This window comes from Hyaena hyaena, unplaced genomic scaffold (genome assembly GCF_003009895.1).
Source record: "Hyaena hyaena isolate Hyena2069 unplaced genomic scaffold, ASM300989v1 scaffold_991, whole genome shotgun sequence".
Classification (NCBI taxonomy): Eukaryota; Metazoa; Chordata; class Mammalia; order Carnivora; family Hyaenidae; genus Hyaena; species Hyaena hyaena.
The window spans coordinates 450770-467240 of NW_024081622.1; positions in this window are offsets into that span (position 1 = coordinate 450770).

Genomic DNA, 16471 nt, shown 5'->3' on the forward strand with positions numbered 1-16471 from the left:
GCCATGTATAGCAGGATCTACAAGAGGAAGCAGGGTCTCACCAGATATCATTTCTACCAGTGACTTGATCTTGGACTTTACAGTCTCCATAAGTGTGAGGAATAAATGTCTGTTGTTTGAGACCAGTCTATGGTATTTTATTATAGCAGTTCAAACAAAGACACTATTCTTCCCTGATGAAGCCTCAATGATGTATTTTGTAATAAGATGCAAGTTTAGCATTTATGTAGGGAAAGCATTTGAATATGGTTGAGAGACATGCATTGAGGGTTATAAATATATATATAAATTTCAAACTTTGGAAAACTATTGATCAGAGTGGTAAAAAGATGACATTCTTTGGGTGGTTTATCTAGTATCTGTTGAATGCCTACTGTATACAGATCATTGCTTTAGATACTAAGGAATTATGAGCTACTGTTTTCATATAGAAGAGGAGACAGATGGAATAAATGATATGAGAGTGGTTAAGGAGGAATATATCAGTGTCTGCTAACTATCACCTAAGCACAAACTGAATACATAACACCAAGAAAAAACATTGGTAAGGTGATCAAGACTTCAACAGATTCATAAGCAAAAATAATGAACAGACAATTCACAAAAGTGAATATATTGCTCATTTATAAAGATGGGAGGATGTTCTCATTAGTAATCGAGGAAATGCAAATCAAACCAACACCACCAGTCCCCCCTATCAACTTGGTAACTTCTTTTTTGCTTTGTAAAGAAGAAGATATTCCTCTCTGCAGGCAAGGTTGCACAGCCCATTTGGGAGTTACTTGGCAAGCTGTCACAAGCATCTTCAAATATTCACACCCTTTGAGTCTGGTAATTCCAATTCTGGGAACCTCTCTCCTAAACAAATAGCTAATTCTAAAGAACAAAAAAGCTTTTTGAGGTGAACATCAGTGTCTTTTTTTAACAGTAAAAAGTTGAAAACAACATAAATTCCTGAATTGGGGGAGTGATTAAGTAAATTATTGTAAATCTACTTAAGAGCAACATTTATTTAGTGCTTACACTGTGCCAGACGCTGCCTTTAATTTTCATTAAAACTTTATTATTATTCCAATTTTACAGATAGGAAACTGAGGCTTACAGAGGATAAACAACTTGCTCAAGGTCACTCAAGTAGTATTTGACCAGACAGGGGTTCAAATTTAGGTAGCCTTAGACTGATGAGATAATTTATAGGTGTGTAATAAGTTTATATAGCATACATAATACATGAAAAGTACTTATGAAAATATTAAATTAAAACAGCCCAATACAATGTGAGACCATCATATAATTCAAAATTATGTTTAAAATAAACTATTTGTAAAAAAAAAAAAAAAAAAAAAGAAAGAAAAAAAAAAAGAAGAAGGGGGGAAATAGTGAGGGAGAGGGAAAGAGGCAAACCATGAGAGACTCTTGAACGCTGAGAACAAACTGAGGACTGATGGGTGTGTGTGTGGGGGGGAGATGTGCATGGAGGAGGGCACTTGTGGGGATGAGCACTGGGTGTTATATGGAAACCAACTTGACAATAAACTATTTGTAAAAAAATAAAAAAATTAAAAAAAGAAAAAAAATAAAATAAAATGAAACATACATATCTATACATACACATGTATAGATGTGTATACATACATGTATATGTGTATAGATATAGATTCTAAATTTTGTTGGTTTTCAAGGTTTTCCTTTTGATTCTACATCATTCAAATATTTCTAACTGCTTTATTAAATGACTCTTTCTCTACCACCTAGGTTATTTTTCTGCTCCTCTTCCTGACTACGTACATCATATAATTTATAAATGACTTCTCATCTTTGCTTACCGTATCCCTAGATCCCACTCCTCTGTAGGTATTTTTCAAAGCCCAATGTCAGTTCTTGTTCCAGGATCCGCTCCAGCTCATGATGGCCACTCAGTCCTCAGACATCCCTTGCACAGACAGATGACCTGTCACAGTTTTCCACTTTGTCCCGCACTGTCTCACTTACTCATTGCTTCATGTGTATGTGTGTGTTCTCCAGACTCGCCTGCCTGATCCTTGAGGATAGAAGTTACTTTATGTGGGTTTTTTTTTTTTTTAATCTCTTCAACAGCTCTTACCAGAGGATTGAGCACAAAGAAGGCCCTAAACTCACATTGGTTCATTGAAACAAGTTTTAAGTTCTAAAACCCTTAAAGGCTTATTGTTACTGTATTTGTTGCTTTAGCTTTAAAACAGAGAAAATTTGGGGCACCTGAGTGGCTCAGTCTGTTAAGTGTCTGACTTCAGCTCAGGTCATAATCTTATGATTCATGAGTTTGAGCCCTACATTGGGCTCTGTGCTGAGAGCTCAGAGCCTAGAACCTGCTACAGGTTCTGTGTCTCCCTCTCTCTCTCTGCCTCTCCCATGCTCGCACTCTTTCTCTCTCTCTTCCAAAAATAAATAAACACTAAAAAAACACATTAAAACAAATAAAATAACTTAGAGAAAATTTGGTGGACACCTAGGTGGTTCAGTCAGGTAAGCATCTGACTCTTGATTTCTGTTCAGGTTATGATATCATGGTTTGTGGGTTCAAACCTTTAAACCCCATGTTTTGCTCAGGTCTGACAGCATGGAGCCTGCTTGGGATTCTTTCTCTTCCTCTCTCTACTCCTTTCCCACTTGTGCTTTCTCTCCTTTTAAATACATACATACATACATACATACATACATACATACATACATACATAAGCAAACACTTAAAATAGAGAAAAATTTTAACAGGGCCTTATTTCAAACACTAGAAAGAAGTCTGATAGGGGAGTCAGACTTCAACACTTAAAATAATAATAGAATATTCAAATTGGGAAAGATCTTTGGGGTCATGGAATTCAACTCCTCATTTTGCTAATAAGGAAAATGAGACCCACCAAAATGCAATACTTGGCCCAAGTTCTACAGAAGTAGAATCAGAACTAGAATCCAGGGCTCGCACTTCCCAGGTGGGAGCTGAGATGGACCAAATGACACCGCACTGTTCCCAATCACACTTAGATAACTCCTCCCCTCCCCTTGGGCCTCATTCTATTCTTGCCCCATTTTCTGTTTTAATTTTTGTTTTCCCCTAGTTGAAAACATGAACCTCAAAGCCAAATCATCCTCAGAATGCAAAGGTCCTGAAATAACTTCTTTGCCTGCTAAGGACGAGAAGAGAGAGTTTATTGAACATCTTTCTCTTTCCTGGTCCTTTTGGCCTTCCTGATTTTCTACAAACTCTGGCACAGTGTGCCCTGCGTGTTTGTGAGAGACAAACTCTGCCAGATTCTGCATTCAAAAGTTTTAGGCTTTATTAGAAAGAGCTGTCGCATTTTGACCACAGTACATCAAGCCCTCTGACATGCAACCACATGGCCAACTGAGAGCCTTTGAACCCATAATCTGACACTTGTTTCTATTTTTAAAAATTCATTAATCTTCATTAGGCATCCTACTCTTCATCCAGGTCAACAATGGCATTTCCTGATCCCACCATCTTTATGGGGATAAATTTATTTCCCTGATGACTTGGGTGAGTGACTATACACACTCACAAGAGTATGGTTCTTAAATGATGTTTATTATGTAACATATGGTGGAAAATTAAAAAGGCCTGCAGCAGTCACTAAGGTGTGCTAGCTAGAAATCCCTCCCTGATAGCGACTCCTGGTGGTCCACCCTGACCAGAGCTGTGGCCCTACAGCCTCACATTGCCTCCAGCTCAGTACAGTATGCTTTGAGAAATGATTGAATGTGACTTTTCATGCTTCCCTGAAGCCTGCTAATGGAACCTTGCATGATGATGCAGAAGGCAGCTTGCATTGCAACACCCTGTAATATGGCTGGAATTAAATGAGCTTAAATAACAAATGTTCAGATCGTGGTTACTAATTAAGAGTGATGCCAGAATGCCTATAAGTTTTACATATGTTCCTCGTTTGGCTGAAATTTGACAATGAGTAATGCAACACAGACTTGGTCACCTGACCTCCAGGCAGCTGTGCTAGTTGGCTGGGAGCTAAGATCCCAGTGTAAACCCTGGGGCTATGAGTCAGACTGTGCCCTAAAGATCACTGCATTAACCAGAGTAGCCAGTCTGGGCATGTTGTGTGTGTTGAGGGGAGGGCAGGAGGAGGAGAGTGGACAGAGGGAGCTTTGCCTTGCAATGAGGTGAGAATAAATGCCAAAGCCAGATAGTAGGAGGGACATATATAATTAACAGAGGTCTTCATCCCCTAGCAGATAAATATATTTATGTGTGTCTTACATATATTTTGTACCTAGGAAATAAGGGAAGACTGAATCCCAAGAGAAATATCATGTACCATGTGGCCACCCCTCTCCAGTGACCTTCTAAGAAGATGTTCCTTGCAGCAAGACTAAAATATACAGCTTCTAGTGCAGGACCTGCCCCTCAGCATAGCCAAGATTCATTATTGGTAAGATGCAGTCCCTTTACCAACTTCTCAAATCATCCCCCTTGGGCTTTGGTCGTCATTGATCTTTCCACATCCTAAATCTTAGCCCTGCTCCCTGGTACATGCTGATTTTATACATGTAACAGATTTCTCTTACTTGGTCTTGAACCTTATTCTGGGATATACCTCAGCACGTGATCAACACTGGGACATGATCTAGTCTGAGGCTCATCCTATATTTGCTAGTTCTGACATCACCGCAGTCCCTCCACCCCCAAAATCCCTCTAGTTGTAGCCCTAATATTAAGATACCATTTCAGTTGCAAGTAATCATTTTTTTTTTCTACAAAGAAAAGGAAAATAGTTCTTATACCTATGTCTCTATCTTACTCTCAGCCTGCTTCTCACATCTGTATAACCTGCCTGGTCACATAGGACCCTTCCCCTGGGAGGACTTTTCAGAGATTCTATCCTCACAGTTTGGTGGCAAAGAGCATAGGCTTTACATCAGACAAACCTATGTTCTAATTTTGGGCTTCTCCCACTGTGACAGATGACTTTTTCTGAGTCTCAGTTTCTCCTCTATAAAGTGTAGATAATAATACCTACTGCACAAAGTTATTGTGAAGATTAAGGGAAATAATGTACCCACCACATTTAGCACAGGACTTGTGCAAACAGGCAGGCAAAAATAGTAACTAATAATATTATTAACATTCCTCTCTTTCTCTGGTTACTTTCTTTGTGACCTGAATTTTTTGGTGTGAGTCAACAGTATTGGGTGGTAGGGAAGAGAAATGAATGCTCTAATTTAGTATATTGTTGAATACTCTAAAACTTCTTCAGGACTATACAGGAATTGGGCCATGCTTATGGCCATTCAAAATTCAGACCTTTGATAAAAATTTTAATCAGACATACTTCTTTTCTCACCTTGGACCAACTTGCACAGAATCTCTCCCACATTATCAGAATAAGGAGATTGTAACAAATTTGACAAAAAGTAAACACTACTTTTGGTTTGGGGACTTGGGAATTCCAAGACCAAACAGCAACTCAAGTTACTGTAGAGTGTGTAAGACAGATGTGAAGGTCCAACGATATAATTTCCCTCTGTGCTAAAACTGGTGAACCGTAGAAGACAGGTTTAACTAAAAAGAAAATCTACCAAGGTCTCCTGCCGGGAGCTGTTATATGAATGGAGTGATTTTAATTTTAGTCTGCAGATATGAGCTCTGTAACACAGCACCACCGTCACCAGCAGCCCTGGCTTTGTCAGAATGGCTCTACCTCTTTGTAACCCTAGCAGCTTGGCATCAGAGTCTCGCATTTCAATGTATTAAATATTTACCAACAACCTATTGGCCGTATGTCGTTGGAGCTTATGTGGTGACAGACTCACTACTCGGCACCTTTTCAAGTGGATTCTGTAGGATCTGCAAGGCTCTGTAGGTTCATAGATCCTTTTAAATAACCAAGTCTTTCATTCTTTTTTGTCCTCCTGTTCACTAAGCTGGTATCAATATCATATGCAGGTTCTGAGGGAGTGAACTCATTCAGTCATTCCTCTTTCTATATTCTTTCTTCTTCTGGCACCATGAAGGGTATCAGTATTCCCTATTCATTGCTTATTTGTCTGGAGGTACTTGTTTTAGCTATTGTATAGGTGTAGCAGCGTTTTCCTTTCAAAAATGAAATTATTGTGAGAGTTGAATTCTGCCTACTTTGCTTATTTGCCAATGAGTTCTAATTCATTTTATGCTGTGTAAAGGAAAACTCACCTGAACTCATGAACTTTGGATTTAAACTTGTTGGGTTTTCAAATTGAAAGCCATTCCATGGAGAAAATGTAGCAGTTTATGACACTAAACACCGCTTGAGAAATCTTTTGAAATAAATTGTATATCTGATTGGAATTAACTAATCCTATGAGGAATCAGATAGTATCCATTTTAATACCCCAGATCCACTAACAGGTATTTCTTGAGTGCCTACTGTGTTTTGCTCTTTGCTAGGCATAGAGCTAAAAAGATCAATTAGATAGTTTCTGCTGGAGGGTCATGGGACTGATTCATTGAGTTTTTTGAGTATGGTCGCTTTTTCCTCCTATGCCTTTGGTTATATGAAATGACAACTTTTATTTCTAGAGAAACTTACTTAAAACAAACACACTTTTAAGAGCTCATAAATTCATAGCTTTATCAGCTATTTAGGACCAATGTGACTCTTCACTCTCCCACTGTCTTTACAATCTATAATCTTTGTAGATCTACAATAATGGATCTACATTTGAGTTTTTCACTTATTCATTGTATATGAGATATTACTGAATTTTGATTCTTCAAGGAAACTGAATATTGTGCCATTTTCCAGAGAGTGAGGGAAAAATGATCCAAATTTAAGCTTATTAAAGACGTTCGTGTTCAGTACTTATCAGTATTGAAGTATTGTGTGAAATGAAGACATGTCATTATTCCAGAGTTTCAATTCATTCTGAATTTAAGCAGCAAAACAAGGAAAGCCCTTGAGAATTAAGTTTGGACCAGATTTCAGCCATGACTTAATATCTACTTTCCTCACAGTCCAGTGCCATATATATATGTATATGTATATATAAATATTGCTAAGTAATCATATTTTGCTCAATATTGACAAGTAATCATGTTTTAAGAATATAAAAATCCTGATTATGTAAGTGATAATAGATGACAATAGGTGAAGTGAGAAAAATGGCTTATTGCCTATAGCCAATCACAGTTATTTAATATTTTAATGTATCAGCAGGTAGTGCACGTAATAGGAGGCACTATTTTGTTCTACCAGCCTAGAACAGGCAAAGGTAGAAAACAACACATGTTTCAATATTAATAAAAATATATACACTGGTTTTATTATGTGTGGCAATCTATGTTATAATCGATTTCAGTTTACTGTGTGATCTATATGCATAATCTTTAAGTGCTTAAGAAATGAGGTGTTCTGGTTATTACATGAGTAATGTCAGTGGAGAGAGCTCAGACTTTAGAATTGAATGCTAAAGTTTCCCTTCCTGGTTTTACTACTTAACTTTAAAGACTCACATGTTCAATTTCATGATTTGTTATGATCAAGATTAAGATATTGTCCAGATATTGGTGATTTCAAAACAACTGGTCGATCACAAGTAATAATGCTAGAAGCTGATATTTATGTTGTGTTGACTTAGTGTCCAGTGCTTTTAAAGTGTTCCGTATGTATGTATGTATTTACAGCACCCCTAGGTAGGTACTGTTATTTCTCCTTTTTATAGTTGAGGAAGCCAAAGCATGGCTGTAATAACTTAATTGCATACAGTTTTAGGCTTGTGTAGGAAGAAGTTAGTGATTCAAGTTCCTTACTTTGTGAACTTGATTATCTTAGGCATATATCACTGATTCATTAATTTGGTTAATTCAACGATTTTCCCAGAGCCTAATCTGGGTGGGCCATGTTGCTATAGGGTGTCAGCAGGCACAGGACCTGTGACCCAGAAGATTGTAGTCCAGTGAAGAGAAAGATGAGCAAGCAGATAATCACACTTTAAGGATATGATGGCATGTTAAGGAGCACACCACAGGAAGATATAACATTGGTACTAGCCATGCAAAATGTGGTGTATGTGTAGGCACACCCATATGTACCTGGGAAGTAAGAATGTGGGAAAGGTTGAGAAGAGGAAAAGTAGACAGCAAGAACATTCCAGGCTGAAGAAACAATATTATAAGTCTATCTCTGAGGAAATGAAATTTATTCATTTTGGTTAGAGCAGATTGGGTGATCAAGGATAAAGTGAGTGACTGAGAGATGAAATGAAACTGGAGAAGTTTGCAACAGCCAAATCATAAAGGTCTTTATTTTAAATCATGTTAAGTAATTTGGATTTTATTTTAAAGGCAACCCTCTATCCCCTTGTACCATGTTCATGTTATTCATCATTAATCAACTGTGACAATGAGCTTAAGAATCCTTCTCAACACAGCTGTCTGGGTAACCAGTAAAAATGAATAGGAATTGGCAATAAAGTTGAATTTGTAGATGCTATTGGCCTCAGTGCAATTCTAGAAACATTCATTTCATCCTTATTGTACAGATGCAAAAACTGAGGTTCACTGAATGAAAAAAATTTACATATCTTCTATTTAGACTTGAGCTAATAAAAGTGTGTCCTTACTTATTCTCCCAAGGTGACAACTCTAAGTTCTTCACTCTATCAGTCCTAATCAGGGATCAAGCTCCACAGCTCCAGCCATCTGGGAAATACCAAGTCAGACTCCATTCTGGTGTCTGTCCATTGCAGATTTGAACACACCTTTATTTTTTATTTATTTATTTTTTTACATCAGCTAATGATCATTCTATTTTTCCTTTCAGTTGCTGGATACAAAAATGCTTTTTATACTTTCTCCTGTCTCAGATAAGAGATCTTGTTGTATTCAGCTGAGCTGAGATCACTAAGGAGCTAAGTTTGTTCATAACTCTGGGTGTGGAAGGTTGGATAACACACCTATTTTATAGCTTCTCCTCCTTTTCCTTTACGCACAACAGCTGATTATGGTCTCACTCTTAGTCAATAGAACCTCAGTGCTTCTAAAGAGCTTCAAAATATTAAAAGTTTATCTTTAGGAGTGAGGCATGGAGAACTTCCATGCCTCAATGTCATGTACTCTTCCATAAATGAAAAGTGAACTATCTGGAACTTTTATTGGTAAAATTTGTGAAAATAAAGTCAAGTCAAAGTTACACAGATGAGGAAATTAAGACTTGTGGTTGAATGGATTCCACATAGTCACAGAGCTAGGAAGTGCATGGTCAGGGTTTATATGTTTGTCCTAGAGGGTTCCATACCCTGTGCTCCAGCCCTTGTACCAACCAGGTGGCTGCTGGAATACAACTATTATCTCTGAGGAATAAGATGCCATGTTCAGTCATGATTCTTATGGTATTATGGGAGGCAGCATGGACTTGGCCAGGCTGGCTTGAATTTGAATCCCACCTTGCTATTTATAAGCAGCAGTATGACCTTAGGCAAGTTGCTTAACTTTTCAAACCCAATTTTCTTACCTGTATAATGTGAATCATGCTTATCTGGCTTAGTTGTTGGGACAGTTGCATTAGATCAATGTTTTTCAAATTTGAGGGTTAACAGAATCACTTGGAAGACTTGTCAAAACATAGACTGCTGACCCCATCCTAGAGTTTTTGATATGGCAAGTTAGGAACAGGGGCTGATAATTTATATTTCTTACAAGTTCCCAGGAGGTGCTGATGCTACTGGTCCAAGGATGGCACTTTGAGAACCCTTCTATTGGATAATGTATAGAAAGTGCCTTGTTTAGGGAGTAGCTTGCTCAGTGTAAGTCATGCCCTTCTCTTCACTAACAGAAAACAAAAGTTTTGAGGGAATGGGAGACAAACTGATAAATTTTGATTAGGAGAGAAAAGCAAGAAGGGAAGGTACTCAATTACTTAACATGCTGTCACTGAAGGCAAATCCCAAGAGGAAACTATAGGAACAATATGCCCTGAAAGAAGGGCAATATAGAAATGCCCAAAAAGTGGGTGGGTCACAGGAGTAAAAAGGGAAGAAGATCAAATTCAAAGCTCAGCAACTACATCTGTTTTCAAAGGCAGACCTGGCTGTTTCCAGGTGGTTTCCTAGACAGTTGCCTTATTAACTTTCCATGAACACTGACCACGGACAATTTTAGTACAGCTTCCAGTTTGTATGGTACAGCTACATAATTACCTCCCTTGTTCATGTCAAAAAACCTGCACAGCAGGGACTTGTATTCCCATTTGAGGATTTGTAATCTGAGGCCCACAGAGGTTAAGGGGTTTTCCTAAGGTCATACAGATAGTGAAGATTTAGAACTTAGATCTTGATTTCTCCAACTCCAAATTCCCTTTTCTCCTCTCTATGGTGACCTATATCTCTCTTCTCAAAGTGTTACGTCCAGTCTGTGGACAAAGAAACTAACCCCAAGAACAAAAGATGATGTGTTCAGAATATGGTTCTAATCCCATGCATCTTTTGCACCTTGAGGTGATAAGAATGCTTGAGTTGATCCTTTTACTACCTGGCCTGAGCACTGGGCATCTCTTATTTGCACAACCTTCTACCCAGGCAGAGCCCACACTGACAGCCCAGGCACCTCCCATAGCAGCACTGGGATTTTCCGGGATCTGGTCGGCCTGCTTTCTTGCCTTTTCATAACACTCAGTCTTTGAAGATGTACATGCAGCTTTCTCTTTGCATTATTTAAGAGATGGTTTCCAGTAAGGGAAACAGTTGAATTCTAAGTCTCCCTGTGATGCTGGTTTTAGGATTTTCTAACTTAAAAATAAAATTGCTTTTTCTTCCTTCACTCATTTATTTGCTGAAATGATGGTAAATGGTACCAGTGCTTTTCCCCAAACTGAAGCCACTGCTGTGATCACATGGGGGGCTCCTCTTCCATGGTGGTCAGATTTTTTGTATAGCATCTCCTGTGAGAAACTCCCAGCTCTAGGCTGGTCTGTGATCATTTGTACCACAAGCAAAGTTGGCCTTGTAAATAATAGATTGATTGATGGATTGATTGGTTCTTGTATTCCTTCAGCATTGACCATAGTGATGAGTAAGAAGCAAAAACCTGGGAAAGTATAGTCTTCGTGGAGCAGACCTGGTATCCTCTATGGATCTTACATAAAATTTGAAAGAGAAGCCCTTTTCTGTCAGCCCCATAGTGTCGGAAACTGCACTAGTAGATATTAGTCTTAACAAGAAAATAAGTAGGTTTTCTACCAGTAAAGGATCCCTTCCTAAATTCTGTAGGCTCCCTCCCTGTATTGTCATTTTCTTTCCTCCTCAGAGTTTTGAGACTTCAGTAGCTATTTCTTTTCCTTTTCTTTTTCTTTCTTTCTTTTCTTTTCCTTGTCACCCTCTCTGATAGTGTATCAGAATAGTTACAGTTTGTTGTAGTCTCAAGATGCCCTCTATCTTTGCTGTCTCTGAGGACAGCTGGGAAAACCACAGATATGCTTTCTTTACGTTTTCCTATTATGTGGGTCATGCTTCACTAGCCCAAACCACTTACCTCTCACTGACTCCTTCCTATGGTGGAGGAAAGACTTCACCCGATGGCTGTGTTTGAATAATTCAGACCCTTTCTCTCCTTCTGGGGAACCCACTTGCTTGCAGAAAGCATGCATTTAAAGAAAAAGGCCCTGTTACTACATGTGAAGGCCACAGGTTTCTAGGACTATCTATGATTTTATAGATGTTTGCTAATTTTGGAGTTTAATATAAAGAAGCCCACTCACCAAGAGATAGAAGCTATATTATCCAAAATCAGCTTTATTATAAGCTGATTATAAAGATGATATTTTCAATTATATTTCTCAGGATTCAATTGTAAGGATGATATTTTATTGTCTGTCTGCTTTATTATTCTTATTTCTCAATATAGTCAGAACTTGGATGAGGAAGAGTTAAGGTATTATTTATTATATTCTTTCAAGGCCCAACCATTAAATAAAACTCCTAGGCTTTTACATTTAAAGTGCTTGTTGCTATTTAATATGAGAAAGTCACATATTATTTATTCAGTAGATGTGTTGATTCAGTGTCATATCTGTGCTCAGCATTATACCTGGTCCTATGGATACAAAGATACTGTTCCTTTCCTCAAAGAGTTTCTAGTTCAGTAGGAAAGACCCCATGAAAAGAAGAATTGCCTTGCACTGTGTTGTTTGTTATAGCAATAACATTTCATACAAAATATGCAGGAAAGTTAAAAACGAAAACAACAAACATGTCATGATAGAAACAGCAAGGCCGGGAATTTACATACACTGCAAACACTTGAAGAAATCCTAGAATCAAGGTTTCCACACTGTAATTTTCTTCTTCCCAACTCATAATCTAATATTCTTTTGCTCTTTCCTTTTTGTAACATGGCAGAAGTATGTTGGGCTCAGCATTCTCAGCTTTATAGCTATGCATATTTAGGTCCAATTCTGGCTCTGAATTTTTGCTTATAGGCTGTGGGTGTTTTTACTTTGTCTTTAACTTGTCTTTAATTTATCCTCTGGAAAATAGAAATTAAATAGTACTCATCTCTTAGGGTACCTAGGTGGAATAAATCTAATAATCTATATCAATGCTTAGCTTGATACCTAGTACAGAGTAAGTAGTCATTAAATATTAATATTAACTTTAGTTAATATTATCACTTACTGTTTATTCAACATCAATTCAAGAAATCTTTATTGAGAACATCTTATATGTCAGGCACAGTTTTAGGTTCAGGAAGTCCTTAGAGAATACAGTAGATTGAATGAATATAATGGATTTCTTTTTTTTTTTTTTCTTCAAGAGTCTAAACCTTTCCAGTCTCAAGATCAAGGTGACCTTTATCTCTTTTGAAAGATCTTCATTCTGAAATATTGTAGGTAAGCTTAGGCAGAACAGGAGGTATGAACTTGGAAATTATTGAAATAGATTCTAGTCACAAGTGGATAATTTTCATTTGGGGGATACTTCAGTCTGGGAAACTTTCATCTTCATATACTCTGTGATACTTTGAGGTATAAGCCATGCAATCATATTTTTCAAATAGTAAGTCAAGACCAATCATCTGACATTGATGAAGACAAAAAACATCTGCATCCACACACCTTACCGTTCTACATTCACATGACTTTTTCCTTCCATTGTCTTCTCCAACATGATTTTACTACTCCAGAAAACTTTTGCCCAAGAAATTAAAAGTTCCAAAGAATGATTTCTCTCTCTTCTGGAAACTTCCATAAAACATATTTAAAACTGCTCAGTTTTTAAATAAATGCCATGAAATAATTATTTCTCCATGACTCTTCAAAATTCTTCTTGCTTTGGACTTTTCCATGTCCACCAATCCTAAAGTATTATGGCACAAACCTTAACTAAATCAAAAGACCCACTTTACACAGACCTCTAAACCTCATAAATATCTTAGCTCTGTCCTTCTACCTTGAGACATTATTTCACTTTTTGTCGAGGTAGTGATTTCTCACGCAGTAAAATCAGTTTTGCTTGATCAATAGGCTATTTTGGGGATATTATAACAATTATAATTAAAATTTGGCTTTGTTGTGACTTTATCTTCACCTCCAACTATATTACTTTGGAAAAATCCCTCAATTTTTGTCATCTTTAGTTTCCTAAGGAGAGATAATAAGAATGGAGTGAATTTATATGGTTGTTGTGAAGATTAAGTGAAATAAGCCATGCAAAGTTTATTCAGCTCTGAGCTATGGCTAATAGTAAATAATAGCAAGAAAATGAAACGTCATGATTTGTGAGTCTTTTGGCCTTTGCACTCCTCCTTGGGATTTGGTAGCTTGGTTATAAGAGCAGACTTTACAATGTGGCTACAAGATGCTCATGAACACATTGCACTTTGGGGTATACTGCTTGATTCTCTAAGTGGAAACAAAACACTGGCAGAGTTAAAACATTCCTTACAGTCTTTTCTAAGCATTTCCCAGCTCAGCAAATTTGGCCAGACTGGCAAAATCTTAAGGAAATAAATTTTCAGGAGAAATAAGCAGAGGAACCATTTTGACATGATAAAGCTGTTCACACTGGTAGTGGAATGGATTGCCAATTGGCTTCATTTAACTTAACTCTTGGTCCCAGACAGACAGGCTCCGAAGGGCTGGGGATGGGATCACTCAGCAGCCTGGGAGCAGATTCTGTGACTTGATGAGAACACACATTTGCAGCTCTGGACAGAAAAAAAATGTGGCTTTAACTGAGAAACGTTACCAGTTCAGGGGACTTTGCTTCCAGCTCTGAAGAGGAAAAATACATTAGCCAATAACAGTTTTGACTCTTTTTATTGTCAGAACTTGGTTGGGATTTCATAAGTCTTCAGTTAAGTGAGCTTTCTCATTCTATATTTGTTTATTGAATGTTTAATGGATTAATTTATTATTGAACATATATTTATTCAGCACCAACTCTATATGCAGCGTGTAGTGCCCTAACATTCATCTAGTTAATTAGGATAAGTAAATAAAATTATCAAAATTTGTTGTGTTAAATGTTATGGAATGCAATTCACATATAGACCTGGAGGGAAGGAACCACCAACAAGCTAGCCTGGGAAAAAGAAAGACTTTAGTAACAAAGTTTTCACTTATTTGACTTTCACTTATTCTGACCCAACAAAATGAGACAAGTAAGATAATCATAACATTTCTATACTGTGCCAAACCAGACCAGATGAGGATAATGATTAATGTGCTGCTGAACTGCATTTAACTGGTCTGTTATTGCATGTTGTCAGACAGGCTGCAACCAAAACAGAGTCCTAAAGCACAATACTAACATGTGACAAAGACCTGATTATGGCAAAGTGAAGCCTACTGCATTTTCTTGTTGAAATTATAAATACCTCAATAGTGTATGACATGTCCATACTGTGAAATATAGTTAGATTTCAAGATACTTGGTTTGGTTATTGCCTGACTACCAAACTGCAGAACATTTTGCCTGGTGGAAAGGTCTATGTTGAGTAAGAGTTGAAAGGAGCCACGGAGGCTTAGTGTATGCAATCTTCATGCTAATAAATTTTGCATAATCCTTTGTTACACTAAATCAGTTGTTTTATGTATGACACGGTGTATAGTCTGTCTTTCAAGTGCTGTCAATGTGATCACAGAAAAATTAATCAAAATTTTTTTCTAATCCTATAAGAACTTACGACAGGGACTTCTGAGCATTGGAGATGGTCCCAGGAAGTAGGAATGAAGAATATGGGTGAGTGAGAAATGGAAGCAGGGAAGGCAAAATCAGGTTAAGCAATTGAAGCAGCTGCTGGGGCTTCTGAGAGGCGGGAGAATGTCCCTCAGAATTGTCCATTTGAGGGAAAGAGACTGATGCATATATTTACCCATCAGCTCCTGTCTCCATTGGTCAAATATTAACCCTAGAATAATTCTCTGCATTACTAGTCTGCACTTCCAGTTGAATGGACTACTATTGCTCCAGAGAAGGTTTCTAGGCAGAGCTGGAACCAAAGGATGCCGGTAAAGAGAAGCGGGCCTAAGGTCCCTGGAATTTATATTATCTACTATAGTTGCAACTATGTGAAGGGCAGGCCAAGAGGATCTGAAGAGAGTCACCAAAGGCATCTCCTATAGGTACACATGGCCTTTCCTCTTTAGACATCTTATTTACCCTCTTTCCCTTAGAGTGAGTGCCAAATCAAACCAGATCTTTTGAAAGAAATAATTTTCATCGGCTTTGCATAAACACCTCTGTATTCTCAGAAATGTATGTGAAGATTCAAAGAAAAGAATTTCTGTTAAAATGCATTTCTAAAAGCATGTATAATTCAAAACGTATGCATCAAGGAGCATTTTTATCACCTCAGCTTCTCTAAAAAAGGACCAGGAAAAAGAAGAAGTAAGAGTTTGCCCATGTTGTGGAGGTAGGAAGTATATTTTTATCACTTATGTAATGGCTACAAAAGGAGCTTTGGAGTCCATCATCATCATAATTTACCACACTGACCAATTTGCTTCAGTTTCTCTGTAGAAATTTTGATGGGGGCCACAAGCTAGCACTGGCCATGGATGACTTTCTCCCTCCCTTCTTCCTACTAAGGCCATCTGTATATACCTGGACATTTGCTTCAGATCTGAAGAAACAGTAACCTCAACATTTACTTCAATGTCAGTAAGATCTCTTTCAGAGAAGAGTTTTGTTGTTTTTGTGTTTGTTTTTTTCAGATAGAGTTCAGTGCAAGCTACCTTCTTGTGGGGCACTCTGGGATGTCAGAGGGGATGGAGGGCTTGGCTTGCCCATAGGCAAGGAGCAAAGGCTTCTCTTACTCTTCTATTAGGATAAAAGCTTGAATCGTCTGAAGTTCCTTTTTTGCAAATAATTTCAAAGACTTCAGGGCCTAGAAAAAAAATATTGCTTAGCAAATAGTGACAATTCTGACATACTCAAAGTCTTGTGAGGTCTTCTGATAGACTTATCCAGAGGCTGGTGGGAGAGG